Source organism: Ranitomeya variabilis, chromosome 6 (assembly GCF_051348905.1).
Source record: "Ranitomeya variabilis isolate aRanVar5 chromosome 6, aRanVar5.hap1, whole genome shotgun sequence".
Taxonomy (NCBI): domain Eukaryota; kingdom Metazoa; phylum Chordata; class Amphibia; order Anura; family Dendrobatidae; genus Ranitomeya; species Ranitomeya variabilis.
This window is the reverse complement of record NC_135237.1, coordinates 361,345,900-361,370,374: the sequence shown is the minus strand read 5'-3', so window position 1 is coordinate 361,370,374 and position 24,475 is coordinate 361,345,900. Positions and strand designations below refer to the sequence as shown.

The 24,475-nt window shown below is 52.0% G+C and overlaps 1 long non-coding RNA gene across 12 annotated transcripts in view; it reads right to left on the bottom strand.

Annotated features, from left to right (window-relative positions):
* LOC143782488 (uncharacterized) overlaps positions 1-24,475 on the bottom strand; it is a 435,273-nt gene that overhangs the window by 37,645 nt on the left and 373,153 nt on the right. The gene's annotated exons all lie outside the window — the stretch shown is intronic.

Sequence of the window (24,475 nt, the reverse complement as noted above, 5' to 3'; positions counted from 1 at the left end):
AATAATACAGTAAAAATATATAGCAACATAGTAACATAGTTATTAAGGTTGAAGGAAGACTTTAAGTCCATCTAATTCAACCCATAGCCTAACCTAACATGCCCTAACATGTTGATCCAGGGGAAGGCAAAAAAACCCATATGGCAAAGAGTAAGCTCCACATTGGTGAAAAAAATTCCTTCCCGACTCCACATACGGCAATCAGACTAGTTCCCTGGATCAACGCCCTATCAAGGAATCTAGTATATATAACCTGTAACATTATACTTTTCAAGAAAGGCATCCAGTCCCCTCTTAAATTTTAGTAGTGAATCACTCATTACAACATCATACGGCAGAGCGTTCCATAGTCTCACTGCTCTTACAGTAAAGAATCCACGTCTGTTATTATGCTTAAACCTTCTTTCCTCCAGACGTAGAGGATGCCCCCTTGTCCCTGTCTCAGGTCTATGATTAAAAAGATCATCAGAAAGGTCTTTGTACTGTCCCCTCATATATTTATACATTAAAGTAAGATCACCCCTTAGCCTTCATTTTTCCAAACTAAATAGTCCCAAGTGTAATAACCTATCTTGGTATTGCGGACCTCCCAGTCCTCTAATAACCTTGGTCGCTCTTCTCTGCACCCGCTCTAGTTCAGCTATGTCTTTCTTATACACCGGAGACCAGAACTGTACACAGTATTCTAAGTGTGGTCGAAATAGTGACTTGTATAGAGGTAAAATTATCTTCTCCTCATGAGCATCTATGCCTCTTTTAATGCATCCCATTATTTTATTTGCCTTTGTAGCAGCTGCCTGACACTAGCCACTAAATGTGAGTTTGTCATCCACCCATACACCCAGGTCTTTTTCATTGACGGTTTTGCCCAGAGTTTTAGAATTAAGTACATAGATATACATCTTATTACTTCTACCCAAGTGCATGACCTTACTTTTATCCCCATTAAAGCTCATTTGCCATTTATCAGCCCAAGCTTCTAGTTTACAAAAATCATGCTGAAATATAAAATTGTCCTCCTCTGTATTGATTACCCTGCAGAGTTTAGTGACATCTTCAAATATTAAAATTCTACTCTGTATGCCCCCTACAAGGTCATTAATAAGTATGTTAAAAAAGAGGGCCCAATACTGACCCCTGTGGTACCCCACTGCTAACCACGACCCAGTCCGAGTGTGCTCCATTAATAACCACCCTTTGTTTCCTATCCCTAAGCCAGCTCTTAACCCACTTACACATATTTTCCCCTATCCCCATTATTCTCATTTTATGTATCAACCTTTTGTGTGGCACTGTATCAAAAGCTTTTGAAAAGTCCATATACACTACGTCCACTGAGTTCCCATGGTCCAGTCCGGAACTTGCCTCTTCATAGAAATTGAACAGATTTGTCTGACAGGAACGGTCCCTAGTAAACCCATGTTGATATTGGGTCATGAGGTTATTCCTCTTCAGATACTCCAGCATAGCATCCCTTAGAATGCCCTCCAGGATTTTACCCACAGTAGAGGTTAAGCTTACTGACCTATAATTTCCAAGTTCAGTTTTTGTCCCCTTTTTGAATATTGGCACCACATTTGCTATGCGCCAGTCCTGTGGTACAGACCCTGTTATTATGGAGTCTTTAAAGATTAAAAATAATGGTCTATCAATGACTGTACTTAATTCCTGCAGTACTCGGGGGTGTATCCCATCCGGGCCCGGAGGTTTGTCAATTTTAGTGATTTTTAGAAGCCGACGTACTTCCTGCTGGCGTAAGCAGGTGACATTTAATGGGGAATTTTTGTTATCACTGATCATAATGTGTGCCATGGACTTTTCTTGTGTAAATACTGATGAAAAAAAGTCATTTAGCATATTGGCTTTTTCCTCATCCTCATCCACCATTTCACCCAGAGTATTTTTAAGGGGGCCAACACTATCGTTTTTTAGTTTCTTACTATTTACGTAGTTAAAGAATATTTTGGGATTATTTTTATTCTCTCTGGCAATGAGTCTCTCTGTCTCAATCTTTGCTGCCTTGATTTGCTTTTTACAGAATTGATTTAATTTTCTGTATTTATTTAATGCCTCATCACTAGGGTTGAGCGAAACGGATCGGACAAATTCAAAAATCGCCAACTTTCGGCAAAGTCGGGTTTCATGAAACCCGACCCGATCCTAGCGTGGGATCGGCCATGAGGTCGCCGATCTGCGCGCAAAAGTCGCATTTCATATGATGCTTTCAGCGCCATTTTTCAGCCAATGAAGGAGGACGCAAAGTGTGGGCAACGTGATGACATAGGTCTCGGTCCCCACCATCTTAGAGAAGGGCATGACAGTGATTGGCTTGCTTTCTGCGGCGTCACAGGGGGTATAAAGGGGCGTGCACGCCGACCACCATCTTACTTCTGCCGATCTTAGCATAGGGAGAGATTGCTGCAGCTTCATCAGAAGAAGGGATATAATTAGGGAGGGAAGATTAACCCCCAAACTGCTTGTGCTGTAGTGATTTCCACTGTCCAACACCACCTTTTCTTTGCAGGGACAGTGGAGGCTATATTTTTGTGCATCAGCTCTGTAGCTTATTAGGCTGCCTTATAAGGCTCCCTGATAGCTGCATTGCTGTTTGCACGCTGCTGTGCAAACCAACTGCTTTTTTAAAAGCAAAAATCCTGTTTCTCCTTTCTGCACAGCTATCTTGTTTATTTGTCCACACTTTTGTGTGCAGCAGTCCTTTTTATTGCTGCTATACTTGTCCTGAGATCATTGTAGGGAGATTGAAATTGTACTACAGTCCTTGTATTTTTTCATATATCTTCCAGCCACTTTCTGCCACTTACATTGTGTTGTTTTATACACTGGGCCTGAGTTTTGGTTCAGTCTCCAAAAAAAAAAAAAGTGAGATTCAAATTGTCACAAAGTGGATATACTTCAGTCCTGTTAGTTTGTCGTATATCAGCCAGCCACTTTCTGCCACTTACACTGTGTTGTGTTATGCACAGGGCCTGAGTTTTAGTTCAGTCTCCCCAGAAAAAAGGGAGATTTAAATTCTCAACAAGTTTATATACACCTTCTACCTTGTTTTACAGTACCATATAACGGTTGTTATTTTGGTTTGATTTTCCAAAAAATTAGGAAGTCTGGTGGAAGAGCTCTTGGGCAGTGGTTGCCAGCTGGTACTGATGGTGGTGGTGGTGCATCTGGTGGTAGTGGAAAAAGCACAATAGCACCTAAGGCAGGAGGTGTTGAGCCAGCGTCAACGTCTGGCTACACAAGGCCTCGAAGGCTCCCTTATCTGGGAGTAGGAAAACAGCTTTTAAAGCCAGAGCAGCAGGAAAAAGTTTTGGCTTTCCTTGCTGACTCAGCCTCTAGTTCTTTTGCCTCCTCTTCAGAAAGTTCCAAATATAAAAGTAGCAAGTCGTCAGTGGATGCTCCCGGTCAGGAACAAGACTTTTCCTTGTGTCCTTCACCCAAACCAAAAGAGAAGGATGCGTCAGGCGACACTACAGGTTACTCCATGGAGCTCTTTACACATACCGTGCCTGGGTTAGAAAGGGAAATTGTTAACTGCCCATTACAAGATGAATTGGACATGGAGTGCACTGATGCACAGCCACAGCTAGATTATTATGCTGTTCCATTGACCCAGACCACTAAATTCCCCTTGCACTCTACACAGCCAGAATCTGACCCTGCTGAAAGTCAGGTTCCCCTTCCCGCATACTATACCACCTTACACGGGGACAAAGAGGAAGGTGCAGATGAAAGTGCAGGTTCCTTCATCAGGTGGGGGGGCATACTCATTGGCGACGTCACTGGCACAGGGCCCCTCATAGTACGCAAAAGTGTCTCTGCCAGTGGGAGGCGCCACCCACCATCAAACACACCGCCATACTATGAGGGGTCCTGTGCCAGTGCCAATGAGTGGGCCCCCCTTGCTTGCTCAGGATCACAGCACTTGCAAAGTTGAAATACTTACCTCTCCCTGCTCCACCGCCGTGACGTATTCCTGGTTTCTTGGGCCCACGAAAATCTTGAGCCAGCCCTACCCCCCACAACTTTAGCCAAATGACCCCCAGTTTTCAATGCCTAACTATTATTATAAAGTAATTTAAGATTGACAAGCTTAAGTAATAAGAATTGATGTTTTTGACATTAAAATGGGCACTGTAGGTGTTTTACTGTCCTCCACTCACTGCCGACTTTGATTCCCCATTGACTTGCATTGGGTTTCGTGTTTCAGTTGGCCCCCGACTTTTCGCAATAATTGGCCGATTTCACCCAACCCGACTTTTGACAAAAAAAGTAAAAGTCGCTCAACTCTACTTATCACTACCTACTTCCTTTAATTCTCTAAATGCTTTTTTTGTCACTTATTGTGCCCCTTACAGCTCTATTTGGCCATATTGGTTTCCTTCTATTTCTAGTATGTTTAATCCCATACGGTATACACTGTGCACAGGTCCTATCCATGATGCTAATAAACGTCTCCCATTTTCTTTGTGTATTTTTATGTCTCAGGATATCGTCCCAGTTAATTGCACCAAGATCATCTGTCATCCGTTGGAAATTTGCCCTCCTGAAGTTTAGTGTCCTTGTAACCCCTCTACTACACATCTTATTAAAGGATACATGAAAACTTATTATTTTGTGATCACTATTCCCCAAGTGACCCCCAACCCTTATATTAGGTCTAGCAGTGCCCCCTTCTTGTTGGGTCCTGAACCAGTTGTGAAAGATAATTGTCTCTCATAGTTGTCAAAAACCGGCGATTACCTTTTCTGGAACTGCAGGTTTCTGTTCCCCAATCTATTTCAGGGTAGTTGATGTCCCCCATAATAATGACTTCTCCTTGAGTCGCAGCTTCATCTATTTGCTTTATGAGAATATTCTCCGTTGCTTCCATTATTTTTGGAGACTTTTTGGATAACAAACCCCTATCAGTAATTTATTATTTTTCCCCTTCCCTTATCTCCACAAACAGGGACTCTACATTTTCATTAGATTCACCTATATTATCACGCAGGATGGGTTTTAAGGATGATTTTACATATAGACACACCCCTCCCCCTCGCTTATCTGTGCGGTCGTTTCTAAACAGACTATATATACCACGTTGGAGGTCCTTGCTTTCAGCTTGCAGCCTAATTCCCTGAAATCATCTTTAAGGACCTTCCAGCTACCTCTAACTTTGTCATTTGTGCCAATGTGCTCCATGACCGCTGGGTCCTCACCAGCCCCTCCCAGTAATCTGTCCACCCGATCAGTGATGTGTCGGACTCGAGCGCCAGGTAGGCAGCACACCGTTCGACGATCCCTGTCTTTGTGACAGATTGCCCTATCTGTTCCCCTAATAATTGAATCCCCCACTACCAGCACCTGACTGGCATGCCCTGCTCTCCTATTTACCTCCTTACTGTAGCAGTCACTCCTCCGGCTTTCAGAGGACATGCCTGGCTGCAGCAGTGCTACCTCTGTACTGGCACCCCCTCATCTGCCAACTTAGCAAACTTATTGGGGTGTGCCAGATCAGGACTAGCCTCCCTGGCACTCTTACATCTACCTGACCTTCTAACTGTCACCCAGCTTGCTGCTCCACTGTCCTGCAGCTCCATCCTACCATCCCCCCTCATCTATCCCATTGAGTGTCTGCTCAGTGAGCAGAAGACTCCTTTCCATATTGTCAATGGATCTCAGTGTTGCCAGCTGCACATTTAGATTCAGAATCTGGGCTTCCAAATGCACAATGTGCTCACATCTCGCACAGCAGTATGCACCCTCGACTGGCTGCTCAAGGGCTGCATACATGTGGCAAGATGTACACTGGATAGCATTAACAATAGTGGAGCACATTTCCTAATGGTGATAGCACCAGACAGAAAAATTAAATAAAAAATAAATGCAAAGTATCAATAAAACACAGACAGCAATTCAGTAATTCCTCCCTTGGAAACTCCATGAATCCAAAGTCACTGAATCTCAAGTCACACTTACCGCCGTTCACACTTATGCTCATGTCACACTCAGCTCGCTCACACTCGCTAAGGCTGGTTTCACACTTGCGTTTTGATCTGCAGCGTTTTAGCGCTAAAAAAAGCATGCGTTTTTTTTCTATACTTAACATTAAAAAACGCATGCGTTTTTTAGCGTGCGTTTTGACGCGTTTTCGGCAACGCATGCGTTTTTTGACGCGTACGTTCATTTGCAGAAATGCAACCTGTAGTAATTTGTAGCGGCGTTTTTTTGACACAAAAAAACGCATGCGTTTATTCGCGGCAAAAAAATGCATTGCTGTCTATGTAAACGCATGCATTTTTAAGCACATGCGTTTGCTTGCGTTAAAAACGCATGCGTTTTTATAGAAAAACACAAGAAAAAACAAGAAAACCCTAACCCTAAACACAAGAAAAAACAAGACAACCCTAACCCTAACCCTAAACACAAGAAAAAACAAGAAAACCCTAACCCTAACCCTAGGGTTACTAGGGATCCTAACCCTAACCCTAACCCTAAGGTTAGGATCCCTAGTAACCCTAGGGATCCTAACTAGTGTTGAGCGATACTTTCCGATATCGGAAAGTATCGGTATCGGAAAGTATCGGCCGATACCGTCAAAATATCGGATCCAATCCGATACCGATACCCGATCCCAATGCAAGTCAATGGGACGAAAATATCGGAATTAAAATAAACCCTTTATAAACTTGTAGGTTCATTCTACATGAAGGAAAACAACTAAGAATAATGTAGGATGTATTGGGGGACGTGGCGGAGATATTAAAGGGACAGAGGTTTAGCCCAATGTAATAGAATAGCAGGATTTTTAATTTTTTTTTATGAAGTTCGGCGTTAGAAAGAATTTGACTATGTTATTTTTTTTTTTTTTTATGTCAGATATTGATGTTTCACTACTTCCACGCCCTTCACCTTCTTTTTTACTTCTCCAACGCTTTCTTCTTAATTATCCTCATCATCAGCTTCTTTGACATCAACTTCTTCACCTTATTCATCTTCTTCATCTTCTACCTATTATTTTTTGGGTTACATTGTTCATATTCTTTTTATTTTACTATTATCTTCATCATATTCAACTTCTTCATCATATTCTTATTTGTGACAGGCATTCCCGTAGTTGTTATCTATAAAAGTTTGAAGATTACACCTTCCGTTCTGCCTGTCACAAACCAGTTACATTTGTCCGCGTTCAGTTTGGCCTGCAGCATCAGGCTTTATCCAGGGGCACCACGAGGAGGAACGGACTCACCCCCATACACTGCTTAGTCTTCTTCTGCTTATAATTTACATAATATTTTTTTGCTCTGATATTTTGTGTTATGCTTAATGTCCTTCTGCTCTTTGTTCTGCAGCCTCTTGTTCTTCTGCTTCTCGGTCTTCCAGGTCGTCGTCGTCTCCAGGGTCGTCGTCTCCGGGGTCGTCGTCATCGGGGTGGTCTCCGGGGTCGTCGTCATCGGGGTGGTCTTCAGGGTCATCGTCTCCAGGGTCGTCGTCATCACGGTGGTTGTCGTCTCTGGTGTCATCGTCATCTTAGGGGTGTTCTTCCGGGTCATCGTGTTTAGTCTCTTGAACTTGGAAATGTAGCAGAAGGTACAAGAAGGCTGAGAAAATGCCGAGAACCAGCTGATGGAACTGGAACTCGGATGGCTACCCGAAGGTCCAAGAGCCAATGGAACTACCGAGGACCAGCTGACGTTACTGGAACCCGGTTACTAAGCAGGAGGTACCCGTGCCTGAAAGCACTACCAAGGACCACCTGACGTTGGTGGAACTCGGATACCCAGAGGGAGGCACCTAAGCCAAAGGCTCTGCCCGGAACCAGCTGACGGTACTGGAACCAGGATGGGGAGCAGAAGGTACAAGAGCAAAAGACACTGCCGAGAACCAGCTGACGGTGCTGGAACCCGGATGGGTAGCCGAAGGTCCAAGAGCCAATGGAACTACCGAGGACCAGCTGACGTTACTGGAACCCGGTTACTAAGCAGGAGGTACCCGTGCCTGAAAGCACTACCAAGGACCACCTGACGTTGGTGGAACTCGGATACCCAGAGGGAGGCACCTAAGCCAAAGGCTCTGCCCGGAACCAGCTGACGGTACTGGAACCAGGATGTGGAGCAGAAGGTACAAGAGCAAGTGTCTGCGTGGCTTTTGCAGGACACGTTGCCGGCTGCACAGCAGGGGAACAGCTGGCGGTGCTGGACCCCACTGACACATTGGCGAGGTGTTTGGCTCTGTGCAGCCAGCACTTCCGGACAGCAACGAGCGGTGTTGTAGCCCGGGCTCTGCAGGGGGAGCAGAGTGTAGGCCGAAGCCTACTTGAACCAATTTCAAAGGTAACCTTTAACCCCCCCTCAGGGGTTAGAAAGTAGAAGAGCCACAGCTTATGCAGCAGTAGTGCTGCACAAGTCAAAGGTTGCTCTTTTAATTTCGCTCCTTGCACACGCTGAATGAAACACGTATAACATTTAGCCCTTTATACAGTCAAACTGTGTTGGAGGCGCGAGTTCCCTTTGTAATGAGACGCAGCACAGATGTCAAGAATCCCACCTTGGTGCTGGGTGCAGCCTCCTGAGCGTTGTTATTTGCTGTACAGGAGTCTGCGCTGTCGTGTTATCCCCTGGCCTAGCGCTGTTAGCGCTGCCCATCTTCTGACCTCATTTAATGTTGGCCGGTGCGGTTCGCGATGCCCATGAATCACAGCCCCGCAGTGTATTGACATAGTTTAAACACTGCGGGGCTGGGATTCATGGCCTGGCGCAGTACATATGTTCGCCTCTCGCTTGGGTTCTTACACCTGCTTCAGACTATGTGGCGTCATCTGATCCCTTATCGCATGCCACGGCCATGAAGCCGCACAGTCCGAAGAAGGCGGAAGGAGAGGAGGGACAGGCGAACTGATGCACTGATCCTGCCCATCAATCACACCCTCGCAGTCCCAATAAATAAGACACCGAGGGGCGTTGTGTGGGTCAGGGCGGCCGCAGAGGCGCAGGCAGCCAAACAATGATGCCAGAAGACGGGCAGCGCTACCAAGGGGGTTGCAGCGTGTCATTACAAAGGAAAGTCACACCACCGGGACGGTTAAATGGTCACACAGAGGACACATTGCAGACGTGTTTTCAGTTCCACATGTGCGAGGAGAATACGTTTCTGAGCCACCTTGCACACATGCAGCATTACCGCTGTACAAGGTGGCTGGATAACGTAAAAACGCCTGGGGGAGGGGGGACAGGTTCCCTTCAATTTCAGTTCTTGTGTCTGCGTGGCTTTTGCAGGACACGTTGCCGGCTGCACAGCAGGGGAACAGCTGGCGGTGCTGGACCCCACTGACACATTGGCTGGTGTTTTTCTCTGTGCAGCTAGCACATCTGGGCAAAAACTGGCGGTGTGTTAGAGCCCAGGGACAGCAGGAGGAGGAGCAGGAGGAGGAGGAGCAGGGGGAGGGGAGTGTAGGCCGAAGCCTGCACAGGCGGCAGCTTTGGGTGTGTTGTGTCTGCGTGGCTTTTGCAGGACACGTTGCCGGCTACACAGCAGGGGAACAGCTGGCGGTGCTGGACCCCACTGACACATTGGCGAGGTGTTTGGCTCTGTGCAGCCAGCACTTCCAGACAGCAACTAGCGTTGTTGGAGCCCGGGCTCTGCAGGTGGAGCAGAGTGTAGGCCGAAGCCTAATTGAACCGATTTCAAAAGTCACCTTTAACCCCCCCTCAGGGGTTACAAAGTAGAAGAGCCACAGCTTATGCAGCAGCAGTGCTGCGCAAGTCAAAGGTTGCTCTTGTAATTTTTCTCCTTGCACACGCTGAATGGAACACGTATAACATTTAGCCCTTTATACAGTCAAACTGTGTAATGGAGGCGAGAGTTCCCTTTGTAATGAGACGCAGCACAGGTGTCAAGAATCCCACCTTGGTGCTGGGTGCAGCCTCCCGAGCGTTGTTATTTGCTGTACAGGAGTCTGCGCTGTCGTGTTATCCCCTGGCCTAGCGCCGTTAGCGCTGCCCATCTTCTGGCATCATGTAATGTCGGCCGGTGCGGTTCGCGATGACCATGAATCCCAGCCCCGCAGTGTCTTAACATTGTTAAAACACTGCGGGGCTGGGATTCAGGGCCTGGCGCAGCACATATGTTCGCCTCTCACACTCGGGTCCTTACACCCGCTTCAGACTGTGCGGCGTCATCTGATCCCTTATCGCATGCCACGGCCATGAAGCCGCACAGTCCGAAGAAGGCGGAAGGAGAGGAGGGACAGGCGAACTGATGCACTGATCCTGCCCATCAATCACACCCTCGCAGTCCCAATAAATAAGACACCGAGGGGCGTTGTGTGGGTCAGGGCGGCCGCAGAGGCGCAGGCAGCCAAACAATGATGCCAGAATACGGGCAGCGCTACCAAGGGGGTTGCAGCGTGTCATTACAAAGGAAAGTCACACCACCGGGACGGTTAAATGGTCACACAGAGGACACATTGCAGACGTGTTTTCAGTTCCACATGTGCGAGGAGAATACGTTTCTGAGCCACCTTGCACACATGCAGCATTACCGCTGTACAAGGTGGCTGGATAACGTAAAAACGCCTGGGGGAGGGGGGACAGGTTCCCTTCAATTTCAGTTCTTGTGTCTGCGTGGCTTTTGCAGGACACGTTGCCGGCTGCACAGCAGGGGAACAGCTGGCGGTGCTGGACCCCACTGACACATTGGCTGGTGTTTTTCTCTGTGCAGCTAGCACATCTGGGCAAAAACTGGCGGTGTGTTAGAGCCCAGGGACAGCAGGAGGAGGAGCAGGAGGAGGAGGAGCAGGGGGAGGGGAGTGTAGGCCGAAGCCTGCACAGGCGGCAGCTTTGGGTGTGTTGTGTCTGCGTGGCTTTTGCAGGACACGTTGCCGGCTACACAGCAGGGGAACAGCTGGCGGTGCTGGACCCCACTGACACATTGGCGAGGTGTTTGGCTCTGTGCAGCCAGCACTTCCGGACAGCAACTAGCGTTGTTGGAGCCCGGGCTCTGCAGGTGGAGCAGAGTGTAGGCCGAAGCCTAATTGAACCGATTTCAAAAGTCACCTTTAACCCCCCCTCAGGGGTTACAAAGTAGAAGAGCCACAGCTTATGCAGCAGCAGTGCTGCGCAAGTCAAAGGTTGCTCTTGTAATTTTTCTCCTTGCACACGCTGAATGGAACACGTATAACATTTAGCCCTTTATACAGTCAAACTGTGTAATGGAGGCGAGAGTTCCCTTTGTAATGAGACGCAGCACAGGTGTCAAGAATCCCACCTTGGTGCTGGGTGCAGCCTCCCGAGCGTTGTTATTTGCTGTACAGGAGTCTGCGCTGTCGTGTTATCCCCTGGCCTAGCGCCGTTAGCGCTGCCCATCTTCTGGCATCATGTAATGTCGGCCGGTGCGGTTCGCGATGACCATGAATCCCAGCCCCGCAGTGTCTTAACATTGTTAAAACACTGCGGGGCTGGGATTCAGGGCCTGGCGCAGCACATATGTTCGCCTCTCACACTCGGGTCCTTACACCCGCTTCAGACTGTGCGGCGTCATCTGATCCCTTATCGCATGCCACGGCCATGAAGCCGCACAGTCCGAAGAAGGCGGAAGGAGAGGAGGGACAGGCGAACTGATGCACTGATCCTGCCCATCAATCACACCCTCGCAGTCCCAATAAATAAGACACCGAGGGGCGTTGTGTGGGTCAGGGCGGCCGCAGAGGCGCAGGCAGCCAAACAATGATGCCAGAAGACGGGCAGCGCTACCAAGGGGGTTGCAGCGTGTCATTACAAAGGAAAGTCACACCACCGGGACGGTTAAATGGTCACACAGAGGACACATTGCAGACGTGTTTTCAGTTCCACATGTGCGAGGAGAATACGTTTCTGAGCCACCTTGCACACATGCAGCATTACCGCTGTACAAGGTGGCTGGATAACGTAAAAACGCCTGGGGGAGGGGGGACAGGTTCCCTTCAATTTCAGTTCTTGTGTCTGCGTGGCTTTTGCAGGACACGTTGCCGGCTGCACAGCAGGGGAACAGCTGGCGGTGCTGGACCCCACTGACACATTGGCTGGTGTTTTTCTCTGTGCAGCTAGCACATCTGGGCAAAAACTGGTGGTGTGTTAGAGCCCAGGGACAGCAGGAGGAGGAGCAGGAGGAGGAGGAGCAGGGGGAGGGGAGTGTAGGCCGAAGCCTGCACAGGCGGCAGCTTTGGGTGTGTTGTGTCTGCGTGGCTTTTGCAGGACACGTTGCCGGCTACACAGCAGGGGAACAGCTGGCGGTGCTGGACCCCACTGACACATTGGCGAGGTGTTTGGCTCTGTGCAGCCAGCACTTCCGGACAGCAACTAGCGTTGTTGGAGCCCGGGCTCTGCAGGTGGAGCAGAGTGTAGGCCGAAGCCTAATTGAACCGATTTCAAAAGTCACCTTTAACCCCCCCTCAGGGGTTACAAAGTAGAAGAGCCACAGCTTATGCAGCAGCAGTGCTGCGCAAGTCAAAGGTTGCTCTTGTAATTTTTCTCCTTGCACACGCTGAATGGAACACGTATAACATTTAGCCCTTTATACAGTCAAACTGTGTAATGGAGGCGAGAGTTCCCTTTGTAATGAGACGCAGCACAGGTGTCAAGAATCCCACCTTGGTGCTGGGTGCAGCCTCCCGAGCGTTGTTATTTGCTGTACAGGAGTCTGCGCTGTCGTGTTATCCCCTGGCCTAGCGCCGTTAGCGCTGCCCATCTTCTGGCATCATGTAATGTCGGCCGGTGCGGTTCGCGATGACCATGAATCCCAGCCCCGCAGTGTCTTAACATTGTTAAAACACTGCGGGGCTGGGATTCAGGGCCTGGCGCAGCACATATGTTCGCCTCTCACACTCGGGTCCTTACACCCGCTTCAGACTGTGCGGCGTCATCTGATCCCTTATCGCATGCCACGGCCATGAAGCCGCACAGTCCGAAGAAGGCGGAAGGAGAGGAGGGACAGGCGAACTGATGCACTGATCCTGCCCATCAATCACACCCTCGCAGTCCCAATAAATAAGACACCGAGGGGCGTTGTGTGGGTCAGGGCGGCCGCAGAGGCGCAGGCAGCCAAACAATGATGCCAGAAGACGGGCAGCGCTACCAAGGGGGTTGCAGCGTGTCATTACAAAGGAAAGTCACACCACCGGGACGGTTAAATGGTCACACAGAGGACACATTGCAGACGTGTTTTCAGTTCCACATGTGCGAGGAGAATACGTTTCTGAGCCACCTTGCACACATGCAGCATTACCGCTGTACAAGGTGGCTGGATAACGTAAAAACGCCTGGGGGAGGGGGGACAGGTTCCCTTCAATTTCAGTTCTTGTGTCTGCGTGGCTTTTGCAGGACACGTTGCCGGCTGCACAGCAGGGGAACAGCTGGCGGTGCTGGACCCCACTGACACATTGGCTGGTGTTTTTCTCTGTGCAGCTAGCACATCTGGGCAAAAACTGGCGGTGTGTTAGAGCCCAGGGACAGCAGGAGGAGGAGCAGGAGGAGGAGGAGCAGGGGGAGGGGAGTGTAGGCCGAAGCCTGCACAGGCGGCAGCTTTGGGTGTGTTGTGTCTGCGTGGCTTTTGCAGGACACGTTGCCGGCTACACAGCAGGGGAACAGCTGGCGGTGCTGGACCCCACTGACACATTGGCGAGGTGTTTGGCTCTGTGCAGCCAGCACTTCCGGACAGCAACTAGCGTTGTTGGAGCCCGGGCTCTGCAGGTGGAGCAGAGTGTAGGCCGAAGCCTAATTGAACCGATTTCAAAAGTCACCTTTAACCCCCCCTCAGGGGTTACAAAGTAGAAGAGCCACAGCTTATGCAGCAGCAGTGCTGCGCAAGTCAAAGGTTGCTCTTGTAATTTTTCTCCTTGCACACGCTGAATGGAACACGTATAACATTTAGCCCTTTATACAGTCAAACTGTGTAATGGAGGCGAGAGTTCCCTTTGTAATGAGACGCAGCACAGGTGTCAAGAATCCCACCTTGGTGCTGGGTGCAGCCTCCCGAGCGTTGTTATTTGCTGTACAGGAGTCTGCGCTGTCGTGTTATCCCCTGGCCTAGCGCCGTTAGCGCTGCCCATCTTCTGGCATCATGTAATGTCGGCCGGTGCGGTTCGCGATGACCATGAATCCCAGCCCCGCAGTGTCTTAACATTGTTAAAACACTGCGGGGCTGGGATTCAGGGCCTGGCGCAGCACATATGTTCGCCTCTCACACTCGGGTCCTTACACCCGCTTCAGACTGTGCGGCGTCATCTGATCCCTTATCGCATGCCACGGCCATGAAGCCGCACAGTCCGAAGAAGGTGGAAGGAGAGGAGGGACAGGCGAACTGATGCACTGATCCTGCCCATCAATCACACCCTCGCAGTCCCAATAAATAAGACACCGAGGGGCGTTGTGTGGGTCAGGGCGGCCGCAGAGGCGCAGGCAGCCAAACAATGATGCCAGAAGACGGGCAGCGCTACCAAGGGGGTTGCAGCGTGTCATTACAAAGGAAAGTCACACCACCGGGACGGTTAAATGGTCACACAGAGGACACATTGCAGACGTGTTTTCAGTTCCACATGTGCGAGGAGAATACGTTTCTGAGCCACCTTGCACACATGCAGCATTACCGCTGTACAAGGTGGCTGGATAACGTAAAAACGCCTGGGGGAGGGGGGACAGGTTCCCTTCAATTTCAGTTCTTGTGTCTGCGTGGCTTTTGCAGGACACGTTGCCGGCTGCACAGCAGGGGAACAGCTGGCGGTGCTGGACCCCACTGACACATTGGCTGGTGTTTTTCTCTGTGCAGCTAGCACATCTGGGCAAAAACTGGCGGTGTGTTAGAGCCCAGGGACAGCAGGAGGAGGAGCAGGAGGAGGAGGAGCAGGGGGAGGGGAGTGTAGGCCGAAGCCTGCACAGGCGGCAGCTTTGGGTGTGTTGTGTCTGCGTGGCTTTTGCAGGACACGTTGCCGGCTACACAGCAGGGGAACAGCTGGCGGTGCTGGACCCCACTGACACATTGGCGAGGTGTTTGGCTCTGTGCAGCCAGCACTTCCGGACAGCAACTAGCGTTGTTGGAGCCCGGGCTCTGCAGGTGGAGCAGAGTGTAGGCCGAAGCCTAATTGAACCGATTTCAAAAGTCACCTTTAACCCCCCCTCAGGGGTTACAAAGTAGAAGAGCCACAGCTTATGCAGCAGCAGTGCTGCGCAAGTCAAAGGTTGCTCTTGTAATTTTTCTCCTTGCACACGCTGAATGGAACACGTATAACATTTAGCCCTTTATACAGTCAAACTGTGTAATGGAGGCGAGAGTTCCCTTTGTAATGAGACGCAGCACAGGTGTCAAGAATCCCACCTTGGTGCTGGGTGCAGCCTCCCGAGCGTTGTTATTTGCTGTACAGGAGTCTGCGCTGTCGTGTTATCCCCTGGCCTAGCGCCGTTAGCGCTGCCCATCTTCTGGCATCATGTAATGTCGGCCGGTGCGGTTCGCGATGACCATGAATCCCAGCCCCGCAGTGTCTTAACATTGTTAAAACACTGCGGGGCTGGGATTCAGGGCCTGGCGCAGCACATATGTTCGCCTCTCACACTCGGGTCCTTACACCCGCTTCAGACTGTGCGGCGTCATCTGATCCCTTATCGCATGCCACGGCCATGAAGCCGCACAGTCCGAAGAAGGCGGAAGGAGAGGAGGGACAGGCGAACTGATGCACTGATCCTGCCCATCAATCACACCCTCGCAGTCCCAATAAATAAGACACCGAGGGGCGTTGTGTGGGTCAGGGCGGCCGCAGAGGCGCAGGCAGCCAAACAATGATGCCAGAAGACGGGCAGCGCTACCAAGGGGGTTGCAGCGTGTCATTACAAAGGAAAGTCACACCACCGGGACGGTTAAATGGTCACACAGAGGACACATTGCAGACGTGTTTTCAGTTCCACATGTGCGAGGAGAATACGTTTCTGAGCCACCTTGCACACATGCAGCATTACCGCTGTACAAGGTGGCTGGATAACGTAAAAACGCCTGGGGGAGGGGGGACAGGTTCCCTTCAATTTCAGTTCTTGTGTCTGCGTGGCTTTTGCAGGACACGTTGCCGGCTGCACAGCAGGGGAACAGCTGGCGGTGCTGGACCCCACTGACACATTGGCTGGTGTTTTTCTCTGTGCAGCTAGCACATCTGGGCAAAAACTGGCGGTGTGTTAGAGCCCAGGGACAGCAGGAGGAGGAGCAGGAGGAGGAGGAGCAGGGGGAGGGGAGTGTAGGCCGAAGCCTGCACAGGCGGCAGCTTTGGGTGTGTTGTGTCTGCGTGGCTTTTGCAGGACACGTTGCCGGCTACACAGCAGGGGAACAGCTGGCGGTGCTGGACCCCACTGACACATTGGCGAGGTGTTTGGCTCTGTGCAGCCAGCACTTCCGGACAGCAACTAGCGTTGTTGGAGCCCGGGCTCTGCAGGTGGAGCAGAGTGTAGGCCGAAGCCTAATTGAACCGATTTCAAAAGTCACCTTTAACCCCCCCTCAGGGGTTACAAAGTAGAAGAGCCACAGCTTATGCAGCAGCAGTGCTGCGCAAGTCAAAGGTTGCTCTTGTAATTTTTCTCCTTGCACACGCTGAATGGAACACGTATAACATTTAGCCCTTTATACAGTCAAACTGTGTAATGGAGGCGAGAGTTCCCTTTGTAATGAGACGCAGCACAGGTGTCAAGAATCCCACCTTGGTGCTGGGTGCAGCCTCCCGAGCGTTGTTATTTGCTGTACAGGAGTCTGCGCTGTCGTGTTATCCCCTGGCCTAGCGCCGTTAGCGCTGCCCATCTTCTGGCATCATGTAATGTCGGCCGGTGCGGTTCGCGATGACCATGAATCCCAGCCCCGCAGTGTCTTAACATTGTTAAAACACTGCGGGGCTGGGATTCAGGGCCTGGCGCAGCACATATGTTCGCCTCTCACACTCGGGTCCTTACACCCGCTTCAGACTGTGCGGCGTCATCTGATCCCTTATCGCATGCCACGGCCATGAAGCCGCACAGTCCGAAGAAGGCGGAAGGAGAGGAGGGACAGGCGAACTGATGCACTGATCCTGCCCATCAATCACACCCTCGCAGTCCCAATAAATAAGACACCGAGGGGCGTTGTGTGGGTCAGGGCGGCCGCAGAGGCGCAGGCAGCCAAACAATGATGCCAGAAGACGGGCAGCGCTACCAAGGGGGTTGCAGCGTGTCATTACAAAGGAAAGTCACACCACCGGGACGGTTAAATGGTCACACAGAGGACACATTGCAGACGTGTTTTCAGTTCCACATGTGCGAGGAGAATACGTTTCTGAGCCACCTTGCACACATGCAGCATTACCGCTGTACAAGGTGGCTGGATAACGTAAAAACGCCTGGGGGAGGGGGGACAGGTTCCCTTCAATTTCAGTTCTTGTGTCTGCGTGGCTTTTGCAGGACACGTTGCCGGCTGCACAGCAGGGGAACAGCTGGCGGTGCTGGACCCCACTGACACATTGGCTGGTGTTTTTCTCTGTGCAGCTAGCACATCTGGGCAAAAACTGGCGGTGTGTTAGAGCCCAGGGACAGCAGGAGGAGGAGCAGGAGGAGGAGGAGCAGGGGGAGGGGAGTGTAGGCCGAAGCCTGCACAGGCGGCAGCTTTGGGTGTGTTGTGTCTGCGTGGCTTTTGCAGGACACGTTGCCGGCTACACAGCAGGGGAACAGCTGGCGGTGCTGGACCCCACTGACACATTGGCGAGGTGTTTGGCTCTGTGCAGCCAGCACTTCCGGACAGCAACTAGCGTTGTTGGAGCCCGGGCTCTGCAGGTGGAGCAGAGTGTAGGCCGAAGCCTAATTGAACCGATTTCAAAAGTCACCTTTAACCCCCCCTCAGGGGTTACAAAGTAGAAGAGCCACAGCTTATGCAGCAGCAGTGCTGCGCAAGTCAAAGGTTGCTCTTGTAATTTTTCTCCTTGCACACGCTGAATGGAACACGTATAACATTTAGCCCTTTATACAGTCAAACTGTGTAATGGAGGCGAGAGTTCCCTTTGTAATGAGACGCAGCACAGGTGTCAAGAATCCCACCTTGGTGCTGGGTGCAGCCTCCCGAGCGTTGTTATTTGCTGTACAGGAGTCTGCGCTGTCGTGTTATCCCCTGGCCTAGCGCCGTTAGCGCTGCCCATCTTCTGGCATCATGTAATGTCGGCCGGTGCGGTTCGCGATGACCATGAATCCCAGCCCCGCAGTGTCTTAACATTGTTAAAACACTGCGGGGCTGGGATTCAGGGCCTGGCGCAGCACATATGTTCGCCTCTCACACTCGGGTCCTTACACCCGCTTCAGACTGTGCGGCGTCATCTGATCCCTTATCGCATGCCACGGCCATGAAGCCGCACAGTCCGAAGAAGGCGGAAGGAGAGGAGGGACAGGCGAACTGATGCACTGATCCTGCCCATCAATCACACCCTCGCAGTCCCAATAAATAAGACACCGAGGGGCGTTGTGTGGGTCAGGGCGGCCGCAGAGGCGCAGGCAGCCAAACAATGATGCCAGAAGACGGGCAGCGCTACCAAGGGGGTTGCAGCGTGTCATTACAAAGGAAAGTCACACCACCGGGACGGTTAAATGGTCACACAGAGGACACATTGCAGACGTGTTTTCAGTTCCACATGTGCGAGGAGAATACGTTTCTGAGCCACCTTGCACACATGCAGCATTACCGCTGTACAAGGTGGCTGGATAACGTAAAAACGCCTGGGGGAGGGGGGACAGGTTCCCTTCAATTTCAGTTCTTGTGTCTGCGTGGCTTTTGCAGGACACGTTGCCGGCTGCACAGCAGGGGAACAGCTGGCGGTGCTGGACCCCACTGACACATTGGCTGGTGTTTTTCTCTGTGCAGCTAGCACATCTGGGCAAAAACTGGCGGTGTGTTAGAGCCCAGGGACAGCAGGAGGAGGAGCAGGAGGAGGAGGAGCAGGGGGAGGGGAGTGTAGGCCGAAGCCTGCACAGGCGGCAGCTTTGGGTGTGTTGTGTCTGCGTGGCTTTTGCAGGACACGTTGCCGGCTACACAGCAGGGGAACAGCTGGCGGTGCTGGACCCCACTGACACATTGGCGAGGTGTTTGGCTCTGTGCAGCCAGCACTTCCGGACAGCAACTAGCGTTGTTGGAGCCCGGGCTCTGCAGGTGGAGCAGAGTGTAGGCCGAAGCCTAATTGAACCGATTTCAAAAGTCACCTTTAACCCCCCCTCAGGGGTTACAAAGTAGAAGAGCCACAGCTTATGCAGCAGCAGTGCTGCGCAAGTCAAAGGTTGCTCTTGTAATTTTTCTCCTTGCACACGCTGAATGGAACACGTATAACATTTAGCCCTTTATACAGTCAAACTGTGTAATGGAGGCGAGAGTTCCCTTTGTAATGAGACGCAGCACAGGTGTCAAGAATCCCACCTTGGTGCTGGGTGCAGCCTCCCGAGCGTTGTTATTTGCTGTACAGGAGTCTGCGCTGTCGTGTTATCCCCTGGCCTAGCGCCGTTAGCGCTGCCCATCTTCTGGCATCATGTAATGTCGGCCGGTGCGGTTCGCGATGACCATGAATCCCAGCCCCGCAGTGTCTTAACATTGTTAAAACACTGCGGGGCTGGGATTCAGGGCCTGGCGCAGCACATATGTTCGCCTCTCACACTCGGGTCCTTACACCCGCTTCAGACTGTGCGGCGTCATCTGATCCCTTATCGCATGCCACGGCCATGAAGCCGCACAGTCCGAAGAAGGCGGAAGGAGAGGAGGGACAGGCGAACTGATGCACTGATCCTGCCCATCAATCACACCCTCGCAGTCCCAATAAATAAGACACCGAGGGGCGTTGTGTGGGTCAGGGCGGCCGCAGAGGCGCAGGCAGCCAAACAATGATGCCAGAAGACGGGCAGCGCTACCAAGGGGGTTGCAGCGTGTCATTACAAAGGAAAGTCACACCACCGGGACGGTTAAATGGTCACACAGAGGACACATTGCAGACGTGTTTTCAGTTCCACATGTGCGAGGAGAATACGTTTCTGAGCCACCTTGCACACATGCAGCATTACCGCTGTACAAGGTGGCTGGATAACGTAAAAACGCCTGGGGGAGGGGGGACAGGTTCCCTTCAATTTCAGTTCTTGTGTCTGCGTGGCTTTTGCAGGACACGTTGCCGGCTGCACAGCAGGGGAACAGCTGGCGGTGCTGGACCCCACTGACACATTGGCTGGTGTTTTTCTCTGTGCAGCTAGCACATCTGGGCAAAAACTGGCGGTGTGTTAGAGCCCAGGGACAGCAGGAGGAGGAGCAGGAGGAGGAGGAGCAGGGGGAGGGGAGTGTAGGCCGAAGCCTGCACAGGCGGCAGCTTTGGGTGTGTTGTGTCTGCGTGGCTTTTGCAGGACACGTTGCCGGCTACACAGCAGGGGAACAGCTGGCGGTGCTGGACCCCACTGACACATTGGCGAGGTGTTTGGCTCTGTGCAGCCAGCACTTCCGGACAGCAACTAGCGTTGTTGGAGCCCGGGCTCTGCAGGTGGAGCAGAGTGTAGGCCGAAGCCTAATTGAACCGATTTCAAAAGTCACCTTTAACCCCCCCTCAGGGGTTACAAAGTAGAAGAGCCACAGCTTATGCAGCAGCAGTGCTGCGCAAGTCAAAGGTTGCTCTTGTAATTTTTCTCCTTGCACACGCTGAATGGAACACGTATAACATTTAGCCCTTTATACAGTCAAACTGTGTAATGGAGGCGAGAGTTCCCTTTGTAATGAGACGCAGCACAGGTGTCAAGAATCCCACCTTGGTGCTGGGTGCAGCCTCCCGAGCGTTGTTATTTGCTGTACAGGAGTCTGCGCTGTCGTGTTATCCCCTGGCCTAGCGCCGTTAGCGCTGCCCATCTTCTGGCATCATGTAATGTCGGCCGGTGCGGTTCGCGATGACCATGAATCCCAGCCCCGCAGTGTCTTAACATTGTTAAAACACTGCGGGGCTGGGATTCAGGGCCTGGCGCAGCACATATGTTCGCCTCTCACACTCGGGTCCTTACACCCGCTTCAGACTGTGCGGCGTCATCTGATCCCTTATCGCATGCCACGGCCATGAAGCCGCACAGTCCGAAGAAGGCGGAAGGAGAGGAGGGACAGGCGAACTGATGCACTGATCCTGCCCATCAATCACACCCTCGCAGTCCCAATAAATAAGACACCGAGGGGCGTTGTGTGGGTCAGGGCGGCCGCAGAGGCGCAGGCAGCCAAACAATGATGCCAGAAGACGGGCAGCGCTACCAAGGGGGTTGCAGCGTGTCATTACAAAGGAAAGTCACACCACCGGGACGGTTAAATGGTCACACAGAGGACACATTGCAGACGTGTTTTCAGTTCCACATGTGCGAGGAGAATACGTTTCTGAGCCACCTTGCACACATGCAGCATTACCGCTGTACAAGGTGGCTGGATAACGTAAAAACGCCTGGGGGAGGGGGGACAGGTTCCCTTCAATTTCAGTTCTTGTGTCTGCGTGGCTTTTGCAGGACACGTTGCCGGCTGCACAGCAGGGGAACAGCTGGCGGTGCTGGACCCCACTGACACATTGGCTGGTGTTTTTCTCTGTGCAGCTAGCACATCTGGGCAAAAACTGGCGGTGTGTTAGAGCCCAGGGACAGCAGGAGGAGGAGCAGGAGGAGGAGGAGCAGGGGGAGGGGAGTGTAGGCCGAAGCCTGCACAGGCGGCAGCTTTGGGTGTGTTGTGTCTGCGTGGCTTTTGCAGGACACGTTGCCGGCTACACAGCAGGGGAACAGCTGGCGGTGCTGGACCCCACTGACACATTGGCGAGGTGTTTGGCTCTGTGCAGCCAGCACTTCCGGACAGCAACTAGCGTTGTTGGAGCCCGGGCTCTGCAGGTGGAGCAGAGTGTAGGCCGAAGCCTAATTGAACCGATTTCAAAAGTCACCTTTAACCCCCCCTCAGGGGTTACAAAGTAGAAGAGCCACAGCTTATGCAGCAGCAGTGCTGCGCAAGTCAAAGGTTGCTCTTGTAATTTTTCTCCTTGCACACGCTGAATGGAACACGTATAACATTTAGCCCTTTATACAGTCAAACTGTGTAATGGAGGCGAGAGTTCCCTTTGTAATGAGACGCAGCACAGGTGTCAAGAATCCCACCTTGGTGCTGGGTGCAGCCTCCCGAGCGTTGTTATTTGCTGTACAGGAGTCTGCGCTGTCGTGTTATCCCCTGGCCTAGCGCCGTTAGCGCTGCCCATCTTCTGGCATCATGTAATGTCGGCCGGTGCGGTTCGCGATGACCATGAATCCCAGCCCCGCAGTGTCTTAACATTGTTAAAACACTGCGGGGCTGGGATTCAGGGCCTGGCGCAGCACATATGTTCGCCTCTCACACTCGGGTCCTTACACCCGCTTCAGACTGTGCGGCGTCATCTGATCCCTTATCGCATGCCACGGCCATGAAGCCGCACAGTCCGAAGAAGGCGGAAGGAGAGGAGGGACAGGCGAACTGATGCACTGATCCTGCCCATCAATCACACCCTCGCAGTCCCAATAAATAAGACAACGAGGGGCGTTGTGTGGGTCAGGGCGGCCGCAGAGGCGCAGCCAGCCAAACAATGATGCCAGAAGACGGGCAGCGTTACCAAGGAGCTTGTTGCGTGTGTCAATACAAAGTCAAATCACACCTGAGGGACGTTTTAATGGTCACAGAGGACACATTTTAGACGTGTTCACTTCAACATGGGCAAGGAGAATAAGTTTCTGAGCCACCTTGAACACATGCAGCATTACTGCTGTTCAAGGTAGCTGTAAAACATAGAAACACCTGGGGGAGGGGGGACAGGTTCCCTTCAATTTCAGTTCTTGTGTCTGCGTGGCGGTCGCAGGACACGTTGCCGGCTACACAGCAGGGGAACAGCTGGCGGTGCTGAACCCCACTGACACATTGGCTGGTGTTTTTCTCTGTGCAGCTAGCACATCTGGGCAAAAACTGGCGGTGTTAGAGCCCAGGGTCAGCAGGAGGAGCAGGGGGAGCGGAGTGTAGGCCGAAGCCTGCACTCGAGCAAGTTGAAAGGAAACCTTTAACCCCCCCCCCCCCAGGCGTTTGTAGCTGAAAGAGCCATTGTGTACAGCACTAATGCTGGAAAAGGTAAACTTAGCTCTTTTAATTATGGTCCTTGTACATGCGGAACCAAACATTTATGAAATGTGTCTCCTCACAGCGTTAAACCGTCCGGTAGGTGGAACTTTCCTTTGTCGTGTGACGCAGCACAGCCATCATTTTTACCCCCTTGGCGCCGTGCGCCCCCTCCTCAGCGTTGTTTGAATCTGTCCCGGAGCCTGCGCTGTTAGGTTAGCCCTTGGCCATGCACACATGTTGCGCTGCCCGTCTTCTGACCTCATTTGGTGTCAGGCTGGCTGCGCCTGTGCGGGTGCGCTGGCCGAGATCCCGCCTCGCAGTGTCGTCTAATGTAATCCCACCGCGGGCCTGTGATCCGTGCCCGTGCGCAGTGCATATCCTCTCCTCTCACTCCCCTCCCTACGGCTTTTTCAGACTGTGCGGTGTCACGGCCGTGGCATGCTATTAGGGACCAGCTGACATCGCACAGTCTGAAGAAGCCGTAGGGAGGGGAGTGAGAGGAGAGGATATGCACTGCGCACGGGCACGGATCACAGGCCCGCGGTGGGATTACATTAGACGACACTGCGAGGCGGGATCTCGGCCAGCGCACCCGCACAGGCGCAGCCAGCCTGACACCAAATGAGGTCAGAAGACGGGCAGCGCAACATGTGTGCATGGCCAAGGGCTAACCTAACAGCGCAGGCTCCGGGACAGATTCAAACAACGCTGAGGAGGGGGCGCACGGCGCCAAGGGGGTAAAAATGATGGCTGTGCTGCGTCACACGACAAAGGAAAGTTCCACCTACCGGACGGTTTAACGCTGTGTGGGGACACATTTCATAAGTGTTAGGTTCAGCATGTGCAAGGAGCATCACGAAAAGAGGCACTTTTTCCCTTTGCATTATTACTGCTGCACAAGGTGGCTCCTTCAGTAACAAACGCCTGGGGGGGGGGGGGTCAGGTTCCCTTACATTTAACTTGTTGTGTCTGCGTGGCGGTCGCAGTACACGTTGCCGTATACACAGCAGGGGAACAGCTGGCGGTGCTGAACCCCACTAACACATTGGCGAGGTGTTTGGCTCTGTGCGTACAGCACTTCTGGACGGCAACTAGCGGTGTTGGAGCCCAGGGACAGGTGGAGGAGGAGGAGGTTGGAGGAGGTTGGAGGAGGTAGGAGGGATTGCCACACACACAGCAGGGGAACAGCTGACGTTACTGAACCCCAATAACAGAGGAGGGACTGTTGACTGTGCGTACAGCACTTCTGGACGGCAACTGGCGGTGTTGGAGCCCAGGGACAGGTGGAGGAGGAGGAGGTAGGAGGAGGTAGGAGGGATTGCCACACACACAGCAGGGGAACAGCTGACGT